This window comes from Panulirus ornatus, chromosome 17, assembly GCF_036320965.1.
Source record: "Panulirus ornatus isolate Po-2019 chromosome 17, ASM3632096v1, whole genome shotgun sequence".
NCBI lineage: Eukaryota > Metazoa > Arthropoda > Malacostraca > Decapoda > Palinuridae > Panulirus > Panulirus ornatus.
In genome coordinates this window covers 1,054,150-1,073,642 of record NC_092240.1, presented here as the reverse complement: position 1 = coordinate 1,073,642, position 19,493 = coordinate 1,054,150, and the positions used below count along the sequence as shown (strand labels likewise).

The window sequence follows — 19,493 nt, the reverse complement described above, 5'->3', positions numbered from 1 at the left end:
CTCTCCATGTGCCCAAACCATTTCAAAACACCCTCTTCTGCTCTCTCAACCACGCTCTTTTTATTTCCACACATCTCTCTTACCCTTACATTACTTACTCGATCAAACGCCTCACACCACACATTGTCCTCAAACATCTCATTTCCAGCACATCCGCCCTCCTGCGCACAACTCTATCCATAGCCCACGCCTCGCAACCATACAACATTGTTGGAACCACTATTCCTTCAAACATACCCATTTTTGCTTTCCGAGATAATGTTCTCGACTTCCACACATTCTTCAAGGCTCCCAGGACTTTCGCCCCCTCCCCCACCCTATGATTCACTTCCGCTTCCATGGTTCCATCCGCTGCCAGATCCACACCCAGATATCTAAAACACTTTACTTCCTCCAGTTTTTCTCCATTCAAACTTACCTCCCAATTGACTTGACCCTCAACCCTACTGTACCTAATAACCTTGCTCTTATTCACATTTACTCTTAACTTTCTTCTTTCACACACTTTACCAAACTCAGTCACCAGCTTCTGCAGTTTCTCATATGAATCAGCCACCAGCGCTGTAGCATCAGCGAGCAACAACTGACTCACTTCCCAAGCTCTCTCATCCACAACAGACTTCATTCTTGCCCCTCTTTCCAAAACTCTTGCATTCACCTCCCTAACAACCCCATCCATAAACAAATTAAACAACCATGGAGACATCACACACCCCTGCCGCAAACCTACATTCACTGAGAACCAATCACTTTCCTCTCTTCCTACACGTACACATGCCTTACATCCTCGATAAAAACTTTTCATTGCTTCTAACAACTTGCCACCCACACCATATATTCTTAGTACCTTCCACAGAGCATCTCTATCAACTCTATCATATGCCTTCTCCAGATCCATAAATGCTACATACAAATCCATTTGCTTTTCTAAGTATTTCTCACATACATTCTTCAAAGCAAACACCTGATTCACACATCCTCTACCACTTCTGAAACCACACTGCTCTTCCTCAATCTGATGCTCTTTACATGCCTTTACCCTCTCAATCAATACCCTCCCATATAATTTACCAGGAATACTCAACAAACTTATACCTCTGTAATTTGAGCACTCACTCATATCCCCTTTGCCTTTGTACAATGGCACTATGCACGCATTCCGCCAATCCTCAGGCACCTCACCATGAGTTATACATACATTAGATAACCTTACCAACCAGTCAACAATACAGTCACCCCTTTTTTAATAAATTCCACTGCAATACCATCCAAACCTGCTGCCTTGCCGGCTTTCATCTTCCGCAAAGCTTTTACTACCTCTTTTCTGTTTACCAAATCATTTTCCCCAACCCTCTCACTTTGCACACCACCTCGACCAAGACACCCTGTATCTGCCACTCTATCATCAAACACATTCAACAAACCTTCAAAATATTCACTTCATCTCCTTCTCACATTACCACTACTTGTTATCACCTCCCCATTAGCGCCCTTCACTGAAGTTCCCAGGGTAAAGGGGAAGAGTGGTTTGGGAATGTCTTGGGAGTAAAGTCAGGGGTTAGTGAGAGGACAAGAGCAAGGAAAGGAGTAGCAGTACTCCTGAAACAGGAGTTGTGGGAGTATGTGATAGAATGTAAGAAAGTAAATTCTCGATTAATATGGGTAAAACTGAAAGTTGATGGAGAGAGATGGATGATTATTGGTGCATATGCACCTGGGCATGAGAAGAAAGATCATGAGAGGCAAGTGTTTTGGGAGTAGCTGAATGAGTGTGTTAGTGGTTTTGATGCACAAGACCGGGTTAAAGTGATGGGTGATTTGAATGCAAAGGTGAGTAATGTGGCAGTTGAGGGAATAATTGGTATACATGGGGTGTTCAGTGTTGTAAATGGAAATGGTGAAGAGCTTGTAGATTTATGTGCTGAAAAAGGACTGGTGATTGGGAATACCTGGTTTAAAAAGCGAGATATACATAAGTATACGTATGTAAGTAGGAGAGATGGCCAGAGAGCGTTATTGGATTACGTGTTAATTGACAGGCGCGCGAAAGAGAGACTTTTGGATGTAATTGTGCTGAGAGGTGCAACTGGAGGGATGTCTGATCATTATCTTGTGGAGGCGAAGGTGAAGATTTGTATGGGTTTTCAGAAAAGAAGAGTGAATGTTGGGGTGAAGAGGGTAGTGAGAGTAAGTGAGCTTGGGAAGGAGACTTGTGTGAGGAAGTACCAGGAGAGACTGAGTTCAGAATGGAAAAAGGTGAGAACAATGGAAGTAAGGGGAGTGGGGGAGGAATGGGATGTATTTAGGGAATCAGTGATGGCTTGCGCAAAAGATGCTTGTAGCATGAGAAGCGTAGGAGGTGGGTTGATTAGAAAGGGTAGTGAGTGGTGGGATGAAGAAGTAAGATTATTAGTGAAAGAGAAGAGCGAGGCATTTGGACGATTTTTGCAGGGAAAAAATGCAATTGAGTGGGAGATGTATAAAAGAAAGAGACAGGAGGTCAAGAGAAAGGTGCAAGAGGTGAAAAGAGGGCAAATGAGAGTTGGGGTGAGAGAGTATCATTAGATTTTAGGGAAAATAAATAGATGTTCTGGAAGGAGGTAAATAAAGTGCGTAAGACTATACATATATATATATATATATATATATATATATATATATATTATATATATTATATATATATATATATATATATATATATCCCTGGGGATAGGAGAGAAAGAATACTTCCCACGTATTCCCTGCGTGTCGCTGAAGGCGACTAAAGGGTAAGGGAGCGGGGGGCTGGAAATCCTCCCCTACCGTTTTCAACTTTTCAAAAGAAGGAACAGAGAAGGGGGCCAAGTGAGGATTATAGGCTCAGTCCTCTTAACGCGAGTCGCTAGCCTGAAAGAGTTGGTATGAAAAGAAAGTAAGAAAAAGAAAAGATTAAATATGATAAACTAAATTTATATGTAGAGGTGAAAAGGTTTTTATCGAGTGTAAGGCATGTAGTAGTAGAGAAAGGAAAGTGTTGGTTTCAGTGAAGTAGTGTTTGGGGTGTGTGATTCTAAGACCTGGTTAAGTTATTTGTGTTAGGGATGGAAGGTGAAAGTAAATGCAGGTTGAAGAGGGAATTGTATAAGTTGTGTGTGTGTTGAAATGGGGTGAAGCTTGTAGATTTGTCGCTGAAAAGCACTGGTGGATTAGTGGAAATGCAAAGCTGGTAAATAGATAGTTTGTAAGTGGAGGAAGCAAGAAAGTTTGGATTAGATGTGAATTCAGGCCGAAGGAGACTTTGGTGAATTGTGTCAAGTCAATTGGTGAGGTGATGGGATAAACTTGGAGGGGAAGGTTGAAGATTGGTATGGGTTTGTCAGGAAGAACATGAATGGGAGTGATATAGGGTGGGGTAGGGGCGAAATGGACCCTTTGAAGAAATGTTAAGGAAGCTGGTCAGAATTATCTGGAAAGAAAAATGGGATGTGGAGGGGAAGGATGGTTCAATTATGGGTTTGGTATGGCTTGCGAAGTGTGTGATAGAGGAAGGCGTAGGAGGTGGTGATTAGAAGGTTTAGGACATGTGTGGGTGAAGAAGTAGATTGATTAGAAAGTAAGGGAGATGAGGATTTTTAACAGAGAAAAGATGCAGTTGGAGAGAGGAGTTTTTAAAAGGTTAGGACGAGGAAGAGAAGGGAAGAGGTGAAAGGGGGAAATGAGAGTGTGGGGTGAGAGGAGTATCATTAGATTAGGGAAAATAAAAAATTTGGAGGTGGAAATGAAGTGGTAAAGATTCTATTTGTGATCGGCTATGATAATCAGATATAATAGAGATAAAAATATAGTGAATTGTGTCATGTTATACATGGTATGATTATGTATGATTGAATGCAAGCTGGTAGGTAGGGTAAACTGAAACTTGTACGTATGTTACTTTGGCGATTAAAGGGTTGTAAGTCGGGGGGGGGGGTCTGGCCTTTTTTCAATTTTCCATGACGAACGGCAACGTGGAGGACAGCTCAATCTATAAAGAAAACTCGCAAAGAAAATGAGAAAATATGAAAAATATATGAAAAAGAAATATAAAATATATAATATTATATATATATATATTATATATATATTATATATTATATATATATATATATATATATATATATATATAATATATTATACATATATAAATATGTAAAAGCAATAGGTGAGGTAATAAGAAGCAGTGGATAAACAGCAATGGTTGGATGATCAAAAGTTGTGGCTTAAAGGATAGGTTAAGGGAGAGGATTAAAAAGAGGGTAAAAAGAGGAAGGGAGCAACTGGGAGGCAAATGGAATGGAAGGTTGAAAGTGAAAAATTTGATTAATTATGGCTGAAAGCGTGCACGGGTAAAGGAATGGCACGATTAATAATGGAACGTCGTGCTATACTGGGACTCGTGCGCATTGGAATGATCGGCGAGTAATCGTCAGAGGAAAGTTTAGAAGGTTGTGCTGGATGTGAATAGGGAACTATGGTCGATTCATTACACACGACAGCTAGAGAATGAATGTGAACGGATGTGGTCTTTCTTCATCTGTTCCTAGCGCTACCTCGCTCACTGGGTAAAAAAGGCGATCATGTATGAAAAACATTAATCACAACATAGGAACCTTCCTTGAGGTCTGCACACATACGGTAAGACAACTTGTCCAGCAGATTCTTCCTTTTCCTTTCCTCCTCCGACAGTGATTCATGTCAGTCGCCCCAGCTCCAGCCAGTCTTGCCTCATACATCTGCTTAATACTTGAAGTTCGGTTTTCTGAATTTTTGTTTCAGAAGTGTTTGGGAATTTATGGCATTCATTGTAGGAAGAGATGAAAAAAATGAAAGAAAAAGTTCCAGAAAGATCTTTCCAAAATTACCCAAATGCTTTGTCTTTGTTATGCAGTAACCATATGGAGATCTATTTAAGTTAATGACGAGTAACCTGAAAACGGAAAAGTGAAATATTTCTTTGGCATCTACGACGTTTTCATGACTTCCCCACATACTATAAGGCAGCTCTGTGCCCCTGCTAGAGGCAGCTAGGCTAAACCTCCAGACTGTACCTCCAGACACGGCCCTCAACCCCGGACTATCGTGGTGTCTCGCGTCCGTAAATTTTCCTGGTCCTGGGATTCCTTCCAAATCGAAAGTTCTCGCTATTTTTCCCTTTTTTTTTTTATCTTTGCGTAAAGGTTTCTGGATTTTTTCCCCAGTTTCCGGAAACTCAGCAATGTCTTCTCTTGTTAAGAAATGACGTCGTTAGTTGTAATCCTTTCTTTAATTGAGAGAAACTAACTGCGGAACTACTTGGTTTAGGAAGGTCACTACTTGTCATATTCATAAAGAAATCTGAACGCCAGTGTTTTTGATTTTTTGCAACACTATATACAAAATTCAGGTATGCTCAGGCTATTACCTTTTGTAACATGAATTATATTCAACCAAAACGTTCAGAGGCCTGCAGTATAATGCTGATGTTCATACGAGGCTCTGAATAACCCAAGCTTTGCTTTTAACTGAAAACGTCCGTCATAATACCCGGTCTCCGCTCTCACCTGGTACATCATGGTGGGAATGTTGGTGGATCTGTGTTGGTCCTGCTTAGTTTAATGAGCAGGCACTGGTCTTGAAGACTGGAGTTTCCACCTGGTGAGAACTATGATAGAGTTGATATTGTCAGATATCGATATGTAGGATATATCTTAATGACAAGCATGAATAATGATCCGGTCACACACTGCTTGGTGGGTACAATGGTCGGGTCACATACTACCTGGCAGGTACAATGGTCGGGTCACATACTACCTGGCAGGTACAATGGTCGGGTCACATACGACCTGGCAGGTACAATGGTCGGGTCACACACGACCGGACAGACGCATAACGAGGAGGTACGGTCCAAAGATTTTCTTTATCTTTTGTGTTCAGGAATTTATCGTGTTAGTGGGGAAGGACTGTGTTTAGAGCGGTATCCTGTGTTGGAGGGGAATATTTCTGTGTTTGTGTGTGTCTGTTGGGGAAAGGTGTGTGTAGGTATATTTTTCTGCTTACTTAAATATTTGTGCATGAATGTATATAAGGATATACATGCAACTGTATACGCTTCAATCTTCTACTTCATTCCAAACCATCCCTTCCCCCTTCCCACCTCTTCTTCCTCTCGTCTAATCACCTTGTTCAATAAACAAACAAACGAGTGTGAGCTGCAAGCTGTGTTGAGTCACGAGTCACAAAACTAGATGATGTTTGTGGGCCGATGACGCCACAACAATAATCAGTAGATGTCATAACTGAGTCTTGGGTCACGTCAAACATAGAATTGAGTAGTACGATGATGACGCAAAAATGGCGACAGAAGTACACCACACACAAACAGATGTTGAAGATTCCTCGCGTGACGTCGTATAATACTTATCTTGATTCCTGTAAGACAAAGGTTATTGTGTCTCTAAAATGGTAAAACATTAAACTAACTAGCAGCGCGTATATACATAACGAAAAGCTGTGTTTTTAAAACTTCAGTTCTACTTATCTGACAGATTGTTTATAACACGTTATATGCTCATGTGTTCTTGTGCTTAAGAAGCGTCAGTGGGTTGTTAGAGAACAGTCACATTTTGGTGCATTTAAAATTCTCACTCGATCTGCATCTCGCCTCGAAACAACTTCAATAAACTCAAACTTGGACAAGTTATCTCAATGGGGTGGACGAAATATCGTTAACTTTATTGCCTCCAAGACCCAGTTTCTGCTCATCTCTTTATCGAAAATTCCTCACGACTCTCCTCCCTCCTTTGAAGGGTCCGTAATTCCACTTTTTGACTCAATAAACGTACTTGTATTACTATAACATCCACACTATTTTGGAAACCCAACATTACAGAAATTGCTAAGTTTGCCTAGGTCTCCTGTTTCGGTGTTAGAATTTCTTTTCTTCCGAACAGTTTCTCTGTTAATACAAAGGCGTTATCCGTGCTTGAATGGATGGAGTACTACGTTCGTACCTGGAGTGGCTCTAGCTATGCATCCTTACTTGACAAAGTAGAAAGCAGTCCGACTCATCAACTCACGTGCTCTACGCAGCAATGTTGGTTCATATCAACTTTTCTGCAGGTAATACTTCGGTTTTTGCTCCCGGGTGCTGGCTGCTTATGAGCCTCCACCAGTTGGTAGACCACGCTCAGGAAGCTGCTGCGTCATATGGGAACTGTGGCCATTGGTTACTTAAGGTGGGCCGTTTTAACTGTCTCTTTCCCTACGCCTCAATGGTTTGGAACTATCTATCCTCTCATGGCTTTCTCAATAACTGTCGACCCGGCACTTTTCGAAAGTTTTTCTTTTTACTTCCTCCAAAATTCGTAAATGCTACTCCATCTCTTCTTCTTCCTGTTCATTAACCTCTTGTATTTCAGGATGTGGTTTTGTCCGTGATTGGAGCCTCTAACAACAAAAAAATTCTAGATAGTGTATGCGTACAGTTGAGCGACTTTGTTTCTTGACCAAGCTAAACCAAGAAATTGGCGGGAATAACTCATCAGCGTGGTATTGTGCAATAAAAGAATAACCGCAGCCGCTGAAGTGTTGCTACGTATGCGTCTGGGTAAAGGAGGCAGTTAAACAAGGAGATAGCCTAAACGGAGGTGGATGCAGAAGTCTTGAAAGAGGGAACAACACATGGAGACAAACTTATAACTGAGACTAAAGGATGCAGCTGGATTTCAAAACCTTTAAAGAACTTAATGACGATGTTCAGTATTCGATTAGTGCAGAGGTGTAGTGTTAAATACGTTGAAATACTCATGCATTATATACGTGATAACTTTATATGAACAAACTAAAACTGATTTTGTAATATCAGTACGTGTTATCTGCTATTTTCTTTGCTGTTTCTGTCATCATGTGTTTAGCGTCACCATCAAACCGGTGCCCGGTATTCAACCTCGCGGCTCGTCGTCGATCCATCACCGTTCACTATCCCATGTTACCAGATACGTCCACAACCACAAAGAGCGAATCTGTATCTTGTTTCCCATTTTCAACGGGAGATGACAGCAATCAACTGTTTCGAAACGGTATCTCAATAGATTGGATTGTTGCGAAACATTTGGGTTATACAGACCTAATCTTTTCTTGCAACAAAATGCTTTGCGCATTATTGAGCAACAGTCTCGAAACGATCTTGGCCTGTACTAGTTTCTAAGGGTTTGGCGGTCTTCTCCTGAGTTTAAGTTCAAACTTAAGCCAATGAATGTACCAGACTGACCGGCTGTGATCTAATTTCATGGCACTGTATTAGGTGTCTTTACCTCTTCCAGCCCTTGGCTGCTGCATATATTATTGACAGTTCTGTCCTTACTAATTCGTCCTTTTTAGTAGAAAAAATAATTTGTTTGGCTTTGAACTGGGATAATTCTAATCTGTATGCGAAAAACAAGGTCGATGAAATGGGTACCTGGCTTAGGTTAGGGTATATATATACACATATAGCGTTTATGGGATGACCTTGATTAAGGCCTCAATTGCCCGTGCCGTTTCATCGAACATATAAAAGACTGATAGCGATGTTAGTAAGACAAAAATACTCGTACTTCTGTGTTACTACACATATCGTGATGAATATTGATTACAAAGAGATGAAAGCTTTTTCTTAATTGTTGATGACTGTGAAAGCTAAACAGTGGAACGTTTGATATTTACTCTAGGAATTGCCCTATAACGTTGCTTACTTCGACTCGACCGTGATCCTACGCCGTGGCCAAGTCTTTGTTGACGGTGCTCACGCAGACAGCGCTGGTCTTAGGAAACGATGAAACAGTGACTGATAATTCTGGGAGTTAAGACAGTGCATCGAGGATATAACCATCAATACCCGGGTTAGATGCCAGCGGCGGGGGGGGGGGGGGGGGGGGGGTCCCAGGCTTCTCATCAAATCCATGTAAGAAAAAGGATAGAGCTTAAGAGAACGAATAACAATGTATTGTAATCATTGGCCATGATCGGGAGCTGTTAGATCAAAGTGATGTTTTGTGAATATAAAATGGTCAACAAGGTCATCAGTTTATGAAGCACGCTCTTATGCTCCCTGCCTTCGGTGTGTGGAAGTTTTATGATATATTTTCCATGACAAATCCCGTGATCCATACCAGTGAGTGGAAAATGTTTGAATGTACCACTTCAGCACCGAGAGTCCCACCAGCCAATCTGACAGCAGTGGCAAGATGAAATGACACTGAATTCGAAAAGTTCTGCTTTATTTTCTAATTTCTCTAGAGGCAGCCTTACCAGAAAGGTTGAAGTTAATGTGAGGTGGAGGTGATCTTGAGATTTGTACTCAGTAAGATACATTATTGGCGATATTACTTGAAGTAGTTAGTGAACGCAGCAGCTGTTGGGCTCCAAATAAATTCTTCAGAAGTACTTTATATTCTGTTCAACTGATAAACAAAACACAGTGATAATCTTACAACAACTGAGACTAAGTTTTGTTTTGAAGTTTTCGTTTGTCCAAGTTAAACCTGTGTATCATTCTGATTAAAGTTTACGTTAGTTTACCACGTATTCCATGATGACAATGATAAAGCTTTACAAACTCTCTGTTTTAGGTAAACAAAATATAGATATCTTTGTTTAGGGTAAGTTGAATTTTGTGCTCGTGTTTAACTGAAAGTAAATACACCGAGCTGACCCAGCCAGACTCATTAGCAACATATTTAGCATAATGCACTTAGGAGCGGTCTAACGGTATCGTTTCTTGTTTTCCCCGTCATTTATGGCATTTTATTATTACTCTCTCTCTCTCTCTCTCTCTCTCTCTCTCTCTCTCTCTCTCTCTCTCTCTCTCTCTCTCTCTCTCTCTCTCTCTCTCTCTCTCTCTCTCTCTCTCTCTCACCCTACCAATATCTATTTCACCAGCTACCTCCTTGCACCACCACTTCCTTGTACCATGACCTCTCTTGTACCACTACTCTTTTACCGTCACTTCATTGTACCGCCACTCTACTGTATCAAAACGTCTTTGTATCACCACCTTCTTGTACCATCACCTCTTTGTGTAACCACATAGTTGTACCAGCACTTCCTTGTACCACCACCTTCTTGTACCAACACTTCCGATCATGTACAACCACTACTGCCATACACCTCCCCTGTAATATTTCCTTGCTGTATCACCCCCATACCTATCCCTCCATCACTGTTGATCCACGCCCACGTCTTTCCCTCCAGAACTGCCGTCCAACATACACATATCTCTCCCCCCAGCAACGTTGTTCCATACCCACATATTTCTCTCCAGTCCTGTAGTTCCACCCACTTGCTTTCCCCTCCCTCGCGATGCATTATTAACGATCTAAGACTCAGACTCGCTCCCTCTTAACTCCCTGGTAACACAGCTGCCACTCTTCCATCATTTATAATAAAAAACTAATGAAATGAAAAGATTGCTTCCTTTCTTCACCTTCTGTTTCGTTAGCCATACGCCAATTTTTCCTCATGTGGTGTCCAGGCATCATCTACCCACATTCACGTTGACTTCACCTTCCTTCATCTGCAGGAAGCTGCAAGCCCTGCAGCAACCGAGCTTCCTCTCTTGGTTGACGCACACAACTGTCAGTTACATATTGGACCTACTCTCGTGATGTACACTACACCATACTCACTACGGAAAGTCCTTTACCTTTATCTTCTCATCTGTCTTGTAGTATGTAGACATGTGGTTTCTATAGTATATCTTGATGTGCTCGCCGGTTATAGATGTGGTGGTGAATATACCATTAGTCCATGTATCAATTGCTTCGAATACGTCGGTGTTAGTGAAGCCGTTGTTAAAAAGGACTTGAGTGACGAGTTCAAGCTCCTGGTCGGCGTCTTTCCAAGTAGATTGTTTAAGTACGTAAAGTGTTTAAGTAAGAGAAGTGTTGGTTAAAGACAGGATGATAGGGGACATTGGCAGGCATTGTTGGAGCGCATCCTGCAGGCCGCAGGATCGCTGGATGAAGCTGTGTGGACTTCACACAAGATAGATCGTGTGAACGTGTATACTCCGGGCTCGCTAGTGGCCAGAAGTCTATGGCGGGAGGGCAGTCTCCCCACTCTGTATCAGTGTAGTCTCCAGAATGGAGGAACTCCATCACTTCCTCTCACATTGAATTGCATACTGGGACAGTTCATCCATACTGACACTGAACATATGTAAAGAAGTGAACTGTTACTGGACAGATAAGACGGATGTTCTCAGAACTCTCAGGGAATACGAAGCATATTGTACATTATTCGCATACCCCTCTCTCTCTCTCTCTCTCTCTCTCTCTCTCTCTCTCTCTCTCTCTCTCTCTCTCTCTCTCTCTCTCTCTCTCTCTCTCTCTCTCTCTCTCTCTCTCTCTCTCTCTCTCTCTCTCTCTCTCTATATATATATATATATATATATATATATATATATATATATATATATATATATATATATATATATATATATATATATATATATATATATATATATATAAATTATCTTTGATCGACGTTTCTCGGTTGGTAAGTATCCTTTAGCTGGTCTCCCTCGACTGGAAAACTTTGTTCATAGGACTTAAAAGGTCTCAACACGACCAAGATTCAATCAGATTTATCGGCTCTCCCGTTGCCTGTAAGTATTAGAAATTAATCGTCACATAACGAAAATATTTTCCTTAATGGTTGTTCTGTGTTAGTCTACGACCGCATCATCATTATCCCTCTATCTCCGTACTAGTTTCTCGAATTTCATTTTGATTGCCAGCTATCTATCGTGTTTACTTGATACATTTCCATATATCTCATTGTCTTCCTGCATCTTCTATCTCCCTCTTTAATGCATTTCCCACCTATCTCTCTCCACATTCCTTCTCTATATTCTCATTTCTCTATTCTGTCGACCTTCTGTTCAAAATCTTTCTTTGTGTCCCTGTTTTCCCCTCCATATTTCTTCTATTGTCTCTTCATTCCTTCCCATAACGAATCTTTCCCCCTCTCCTTTCCATCCTCTACTCTCCCTGTACCGCCACCTCTCCCGCAGTACTCTCTCACTCTTCTTCCCCTGGTTAAGGTTCATTACCCTCATCAGCGCAACGAAGTGGTGTCGGGTGTGATGTCTTAACCAGCAACCATAACCCATACCTGCCTGCCACCATTACACCTCTGTTACCAATCTTCATCCATAACCGGTCTGCCATCACTATCCCCCATCACCATTTTGGCCAACAACAGGCTTCATCACTAACACTTACTATACCATCAGTTATCAGGTACTACTCTGCCGCCAGCCACTGCCACCACAAGTTTCCATCACCAGAAGCCACAACCAGGGCTTTGTCACCGTCACCCCCATCAAGTCTTGGTCACATTTATAATAAAGTTAAAGCTATCAAAGCTGATCTTTTAATTTCTAAGATAACGCCAGGCCAAACGTCCCACTGTGAACCTGCGCAACACAATCCTGCAGGGCCACACGCCAGGTCGACCTAAGGATCTACCGCTAAGGATTCTTCATTTATTGTCATCAACGAAAATTTCTCTGATGTGCACGTGCGTACATTACTGGTGCACACTTAAGGGAATACCCCCCTCCCTATACACACACACATTCACGTACACGTGTGTACAGACAGAGAGAGACACCAGCACCTACCGCTCACCAGCCTCCACCACAGACACCATCACAACGACGCCATCGCTGGTTGGTCTCCCGGTCACCAGGCAGCTGACTGCCCTACCAGAGCCACTCACTCCCTCGGTACGGGAGACAAATACTGCTTTAGGACTCTCAGAAGGAGGCGTATACCTGTATTGATTATTATCAGCTGAGCTGGTCTGCTCCTGTCGCCCCACAAGTAATACGATGCCACAGAAACACACTTGGAAAAGATTACAAACTTGTTTCCGGAGCTTTGACAAAGGGAAGGAAACGGCGTGCGTGATCACAAACAAATCATAATGGAAGGCAGGAAGGAGGGATGAGGAGGAAAAAAGAAATGAAAGAAGGGAGGAGGGAAGAGAGGAAATGAAGAGTGGAGATAGTAAGCGGGTCAAAGACACTGGCTAGAATATGTTATTAATCATCATGAAACAAAGTTGAAGAGAACTGCAATGTTAACTGATGAATATATAATATCCCTAGTTAATGTCTGCACATATATGTATATGAGCACACAAGGATGAAAAGTAACGAGAGAGAGAGAGAGAGAGAGAGAGAGAGAGAGAGAGAGAGAGAGAGAGAGAGAGAGAGAGAGAGAGAGAGAGAGAGAGAGAGAGAGAGAGAGAGAGAGAGAGAGAGAGAGAGAGAGAGAGAGAGAGAGAGAGAGAGATGAAGTTAAGTAGAGGTGAGAGGTCCATCTATGAAGACAACGTAAACAAGAGAACACCAACAGTAGCGACGAGCAAGGGAGGAGGGAAAAGGTAAGCAGAGAAAACAATAGACATTACAGAGGACGGGCAAGAGTTAGAGGAAACACAGACGACAGAAGACACCAAAGAGGGAAGCTTGGTGGCCAGGACAGCGGGCGGGGAGCTCAGTATTACCGTGACCGTGGTGGTGTGCGAACGTATCAGTCATCCCTCGAGCTGTACACTCTCTCACATACTTCTTCCACATCCCACAACCCATCTCTTATCATGGGTTCACCTACTACTCTTGTAACGCAGGGTTGTCTCTGTCATGCCCTGGTTCACGAGGGAATGTCAGACAACGTTCGGAAGGGGAAACTGAGACTATGTGTTCATAGTGCATTGACGATTGAACAGAAAACAATTCTTGAACATGAATGTACTAGAGAGTGTTGTTCCCCGTGGTTGGTTGAGTGTCGTGGGTAGTCAGTGGTGGCACACGTGTGTTGGCCACCCTTATTAATTGCTCTGTCTTCCTCCACGGTGGTACACGGCAACTCATGCTGTGAAGGCAATGGTACTAATTTTTCCGCCCAATTTAAAGATGACTGTTCTTTGTACTTCAGTTGCTGTCTTTATAATCTGTGCCACACTGAAGCTGTTGCAGTTGTGGTGTGTGCCTGGTATGGTATTACAGTTTGACCTTATCACCACCACTACCTCCTGCATGTGGCTTTGTGGTGTGGAGGGAGACCAACCAGGTCCTGAGTGGCCTTGATGAGCATCATTACCTCTACCACGGTTCCGAATAACATTCATATATATATATATATATATATATATATATATATATATATATATATATATATATATATATATATATATATATATATATATATTATCATTATCATTATTTTGCTTTGTCGCTGTCTCCCGCGTTTGCGAGGTAGCGCAAGGAAACAGACGAAAGAAATGGCCCAACCCACCCCCATACACATGTATATACATACACGTCCACACACGCAAATATACATACCCATACATCTCAATGTACACATATATATACACACACAGACACATACATATATACACATGCACACAATTCACACTGTCTGCCTTTATTCATTCCCATCGCCATCTCGCCACACATGGAATAACATCCCCCTCCCCCCTCATGTGTGTGAGGTAGCGCTAGGAAAAGACAACAAAGGCCCCATTCGTTCACACTCAGTCTCTAGCTGTCATGCAATAATGCCCGAAACCACAGCTCCCTTTCCACATCCAGGCCCCACACAACTTTCCATGGTTTACCCCAGAGGCTTCACATGCCCTGATTCAATCCATTGACAGCACGTCGACCCCGGTATACTACATCGATCCAATTCACTCTATTCCTTGCCCGCCTTTCACCCTCCTGAATGTTCAGGCCCCGATCACTCAAAATCTTTTTCACTCCATCTTTCCACCTCCAATTTGGTCTCCCACTTCTCCTCGTTCCCTCCACCTCCGACACATATATCCTCTTGGTCAATCTTTCCTCACTCATTCTCTCCATGTGACCAAACCATTTCAAAACACCCTCTTCTGCTCTCTCAACCACGCTCTTTTTATTTCCACACATCGCTCTTACCCTTACATTACTTACTCTATCAAACCACCTCACACCACATATTGTCCTCAAACATCTCATTTCCAGCACATCCACCCTCCTGCGCACCACTCTATCCATAGCCCACGCCTCGCAACCATACAACATTGTTGGAACTACTATTCCTTCAAACATACCCATTTTTGCTTTCCGAGATAATGTTCTCGACTTCTACACATTCTTCAAGGCTCCCAGGATTTTCGCCCCCTCCCCCATCCTATGATTCACTTCCGCTTCCATGGTTCCATCCGCTGCCAGATCAACTCCCAGATATCTAAAACTCTTTACTTCCTCCAGTTTTTCTCCATTCAAACTTACCTCCCAATTGACTTGACTCTCAACCCTGCTGTACCTAATAACCTTGCTCTTATTCACATTCACTCTCAACTTTCTTCTTTCACACACTTTACCAAACTCAGTCACCAGCTTCTGCAGTTTCTCACATGAATCAGCCACCAGCGCTGTATCATCAGCGAACAACAACTGACTCACTTCCCAAGCTCTCTCATCCACAACAGACTTCATACTTGCCCCTCTTTCCAAAACTCTTGCATTCACCTCCCTAACAACCCCATCCATAAACAAATTAAACAACCATGGAGACATCACACATCCCTGCCGCAAACCTACATTCACTGAGAACCAATCACTTTCCTCTCTTCCTACACGTACACATGCCTTACATCCTCGATAAAAACTTTTCACTGCTTCTAACAACTTGCCTCCCACACCATATATTCTTAATACCTTCCACAGAGCATCTCTATCAACTCTATCATATGCCTTCTCCAGATCCATAAATGCTACATACAAATCCATTTGCTTTTCTAAGTATTTCTCACATACATTCTTCAAAGCAAACACCTGATCCACACATCCTCTACCACTTCTGAAACCACACTGCTCTTCCCCAACCTGATGCTCTGTACATGCCTTTACCCTCTCAATCAATACCCTCCCATATACTTTACCAGGAATACTCAACAGACTTATACCTCTGTAATTTGAGCACTCATTCTTATCCCCTTTGCCTTTGTACAATGGCACTATGCACGCATTCCGCCAATCCTCAGGCACCTCACCATGAATCATACATACATTAAATAACCTCACCAACCAGTCAACAATACAGTCACCCTCTTTTTTAATAAATTCCACTGCAATACTATCCAAACCTGCTGCCTCGCCAGCTTTCATCTTCCGCAAAGCTTTTGCTACCTCTTCTCTGTTTACCAAATCATTTTCCCTAACCCTCTCACTTTGCACACCACCTCGACCAAAACACCCTATATCTGCCACTCTATCATCAAACACATTCAACAAACCTTCAAAATACTCACTCCATCTCCTTCTCACATCACCACTACGTGTTATCACCTCCCCATTTGCGCCCTTCACTGAAGTTCCCATTTGCTCCCTTGTCTTACGCACTTTATTTACCTCCTTCCAGAACATCTTTTTATTCTCCCTAAAATTTAATGATACTCTCTCACCCCAACTCTCATTTGCCCTCTTTTTCACCTCTTGCACCTTTCTCTTGACCTCCTGTCTCTTCCTTTTATACATCTCCCACTCATTTGCATTTTTTCCCTGCAAAAATCGTCCAAATGCCTCTCTCTTCTCTTTCACTAATAATCTTACTTCTTCATCCCACCACTCACTACCCTTTCTAATCAACCCACCTCCCACGCTTCTCATGCCACAAGCATCTTTTGCGCAAGCCATCACTGCTTCCCTAAATACATCCCATTCCTCCCCCACTCCCCTTACCTCCTTTGTTCTCACCTTTTTCCATTCTGTACTCAGTCTCTCCTGGTACTTCCTCACACAAGTCTCCTTCCCAAGCTCACTTACTCTCACCACCCTCTTCACCACAACATTCTCTCTTCTTTTCTGAAAACCCATATAAATCTTCACCTTCGCCTCCACAAGATAATGATCAGACATCCCTCGAGTTGCACCTCTCAGCACATTAACATATATATATATATATAAAGTTTTAGATATCTGGGAGTGGATCTGTCAGCGGATGGAACCATGGAAGCGGAAGTGGATCATAGGGTGGGGGAGGGGGCGAAAATTTTGGGAGCCTTGAAAAATGTGTGGAAGTCGAGAACATTATCTCGGAAAGCAAAAATGGGTATGTTTGAAGGAATAGTGGTTCCAACAATGTTGTATGGTTGCGAGGCGTGGGCTATGGATAGAGTTGTGCGCAGGAGGATGGATGTGCTGGAAATGAGATGTTTGAGGACAATGTGTGGTGTGAGGTGGTTTGATCGAGTAAGTAACGTAAGGGTAAGAGAGATGTGTGGAAATAAAAAGAGCGTGGTTGAGAGAGCAGAAGAGGGTGTTTTGAAATGGTTTGGGCACATGGAGAGAATGAGTGAGGAAAGATTGACCAAGAGGATATATGTGTCGGAGGTGGAGGGAACGAGGAGGAGAGGGAGACCAAATTGGAGGTGGAAAGATGGAGTGAAAAAGATTTTGTGTGATCGGGGCCTGAACATGCAGGAGGGTGAAAGGAGGGCAAGGAATAGAGTGAATTGGAGCGATGTGGTATACAGGGTTTGACGTGCTGTCAGTGGATTGAATCAAGGCATGTGAAGCGTCTGGGGTAAACCATGGAAAGCTGTGTAGGTATGTATATTTGCGTGTGTGGACGTGTGTATGTACATGTGTATGGGGGGGGGTGGGCATTTCTTTCGTCTGTTTCCTTGCGCTACCTCGCAAACGCGGGAGACAGCGACAAAGTATAAAAAAAAAAAAAAAAAAAAAAAAATATATATATATATATATATATATATATATATATATATATATATATATATATTCTTGTGTGTGTGTGTGTGTGTGTGTGTGTGTGTGTGTGTGTGTGTATATGTGATCAGCTTCTATATATATATCTATCTCTGCATATATAACGATGTCAGTGGGCATAACGGGATAACATATCAATTGATAGGTGTGTAAAAGAAAGGATATAAATGTGCTGAGTAGGGCAGCTGATGGGGTGTCTGATCACTACCTTGTGGAGGTGAGGGTGAAGTTTGAAGAGTTTTTCGGAAAAGAGGAAACAGTGTCGGGTAGAAGAGAGTGGTGAATGTAACTGAACTTAGAAAAGAGACTTGAGCGAAGAAATACCAGGAGAGACTGAGTGAAGAATAGTAAAGGGTGAGATAAGACGAAACAAGGGGAGTGGGTGAGGCACGGGAGGCATTTAGGTAAGCAGTGATGGCATGCGCGAGAGATGCATGTGGCATGCGAGAGGCGGGAAGTGGGCAGATTAGAAAAGGTGGTGAGTGGTGGGATGAAGAAGTAAAGTTGCTTGTGAAAGAGAAAAGAGAAATCGTTTGGGCGTGCAAGTGACTGGGAGATGTATAAGAGAAAGCGGCAGGAGGTCAAGAGGAGGGTGCAAGGGTTAAGAAGCAGGGCAAATGAGAAATGAGGTGAGTGAGTATCAGTAAATTTTACGGAGAATAAGATTTTTTTGGAAGGTTGTTAATAATGTGCGAGAAACAAGAGAATAGGAACGCCAGTGAAGGGGGCAGAAGGGAAAGTGATAACAGGTAGAGATGAAGTGAGGAAGATATGGAATGAGTATTTTGAAGGACTGTTGAATGTTCGACCATAAGGGGCAAATGTAGGGTGTTTGGGTTGGGGTGAGAGAGTTATGGAGAGTAGTTTGGTGAAGAGAGAAGATGTGGTGAAAGCCTTACGTTGGATGAATGCGGCAAGACGGGTGGAGTGGATGGTTTTGCAGTTCAATTTTTTAAGAAAGGTGGTGACTATATGTTTGATTTGTTGGTAAGGATCTTCATTGTGTGTATGAATTATGGTGTGGTGTCTGAGGACTGGCGGATGGCATGCATTGTGACAATGTATAAAGCAAGGAGGGGAGAATGAAGTTTGTTGAGTATACCTGGTAAGTTGAGAGGGTGTGTGTATCTGTCTGAGCAATGTATATATATATATATATATATATATATATATATATATATATATATATATATATATATATATATATATATATATATATATATATATATATATATTTTTTTTTTTTTTTTTTTTATATATACTTTGTCGCTGTCTCCCGCGTTTGCGAGGTAGCGCAAGGAAACAGACGAAAGAAATGGCCCAACCCCCCCCCCCATACACATGTACATACACACGTCCACACACGCAAATATACATACCTACACAGCTTTCCATGGTTTACCCCAGACGCTTCACATGCCCCGACTCAATCCACTGACAGCACGTCAACCCCTGTATACCACATCGCTCCAATTCACTCTATTCCTTGCCCTCCTTTCACCCTCCTGCATGTTCAGGCCCCGATCACACAAAATCTTTTTCACTCCATCTTTCCACCTCCAATTTGGTCTCCCTCTTCTCCTCGTTCCCTCCACCTCCGACACATATATCCTCTTGGTCAATCTTTCCTCACTCATTCTCTCCATGTGCCCAAACCATTTCAAAACACCCT

General features: G+C 42.4%; 1 protein-coding gene across 2 annotated transcripts in view; it reads left to right on the top strand.

Annotated features, from left to right (window-relative positions):
• The first annotated feature begins 13,543 nt into the window (after window positions 1–13,543).
• Window positions 13,544–19,493, top strand: part of LOC139754494 (major facilitator superfamily domain-containing protein 4A-like) — a 156,673-nt gene continuing 150,723 nt past the window's right edge. The window contains exon 1 of one of the 2 annotated variants that reach the window (XM_071671761.1): window positions 13,544–13,595. The gene's annotated coding sequence lies outside the window, so the exon portion shown is untranslated. The remainder of the gene's footprint in view (window positions 13,596–19,493) is intronic. The other variant, XM_071671762.1, reaches the window with a different exon arrangement.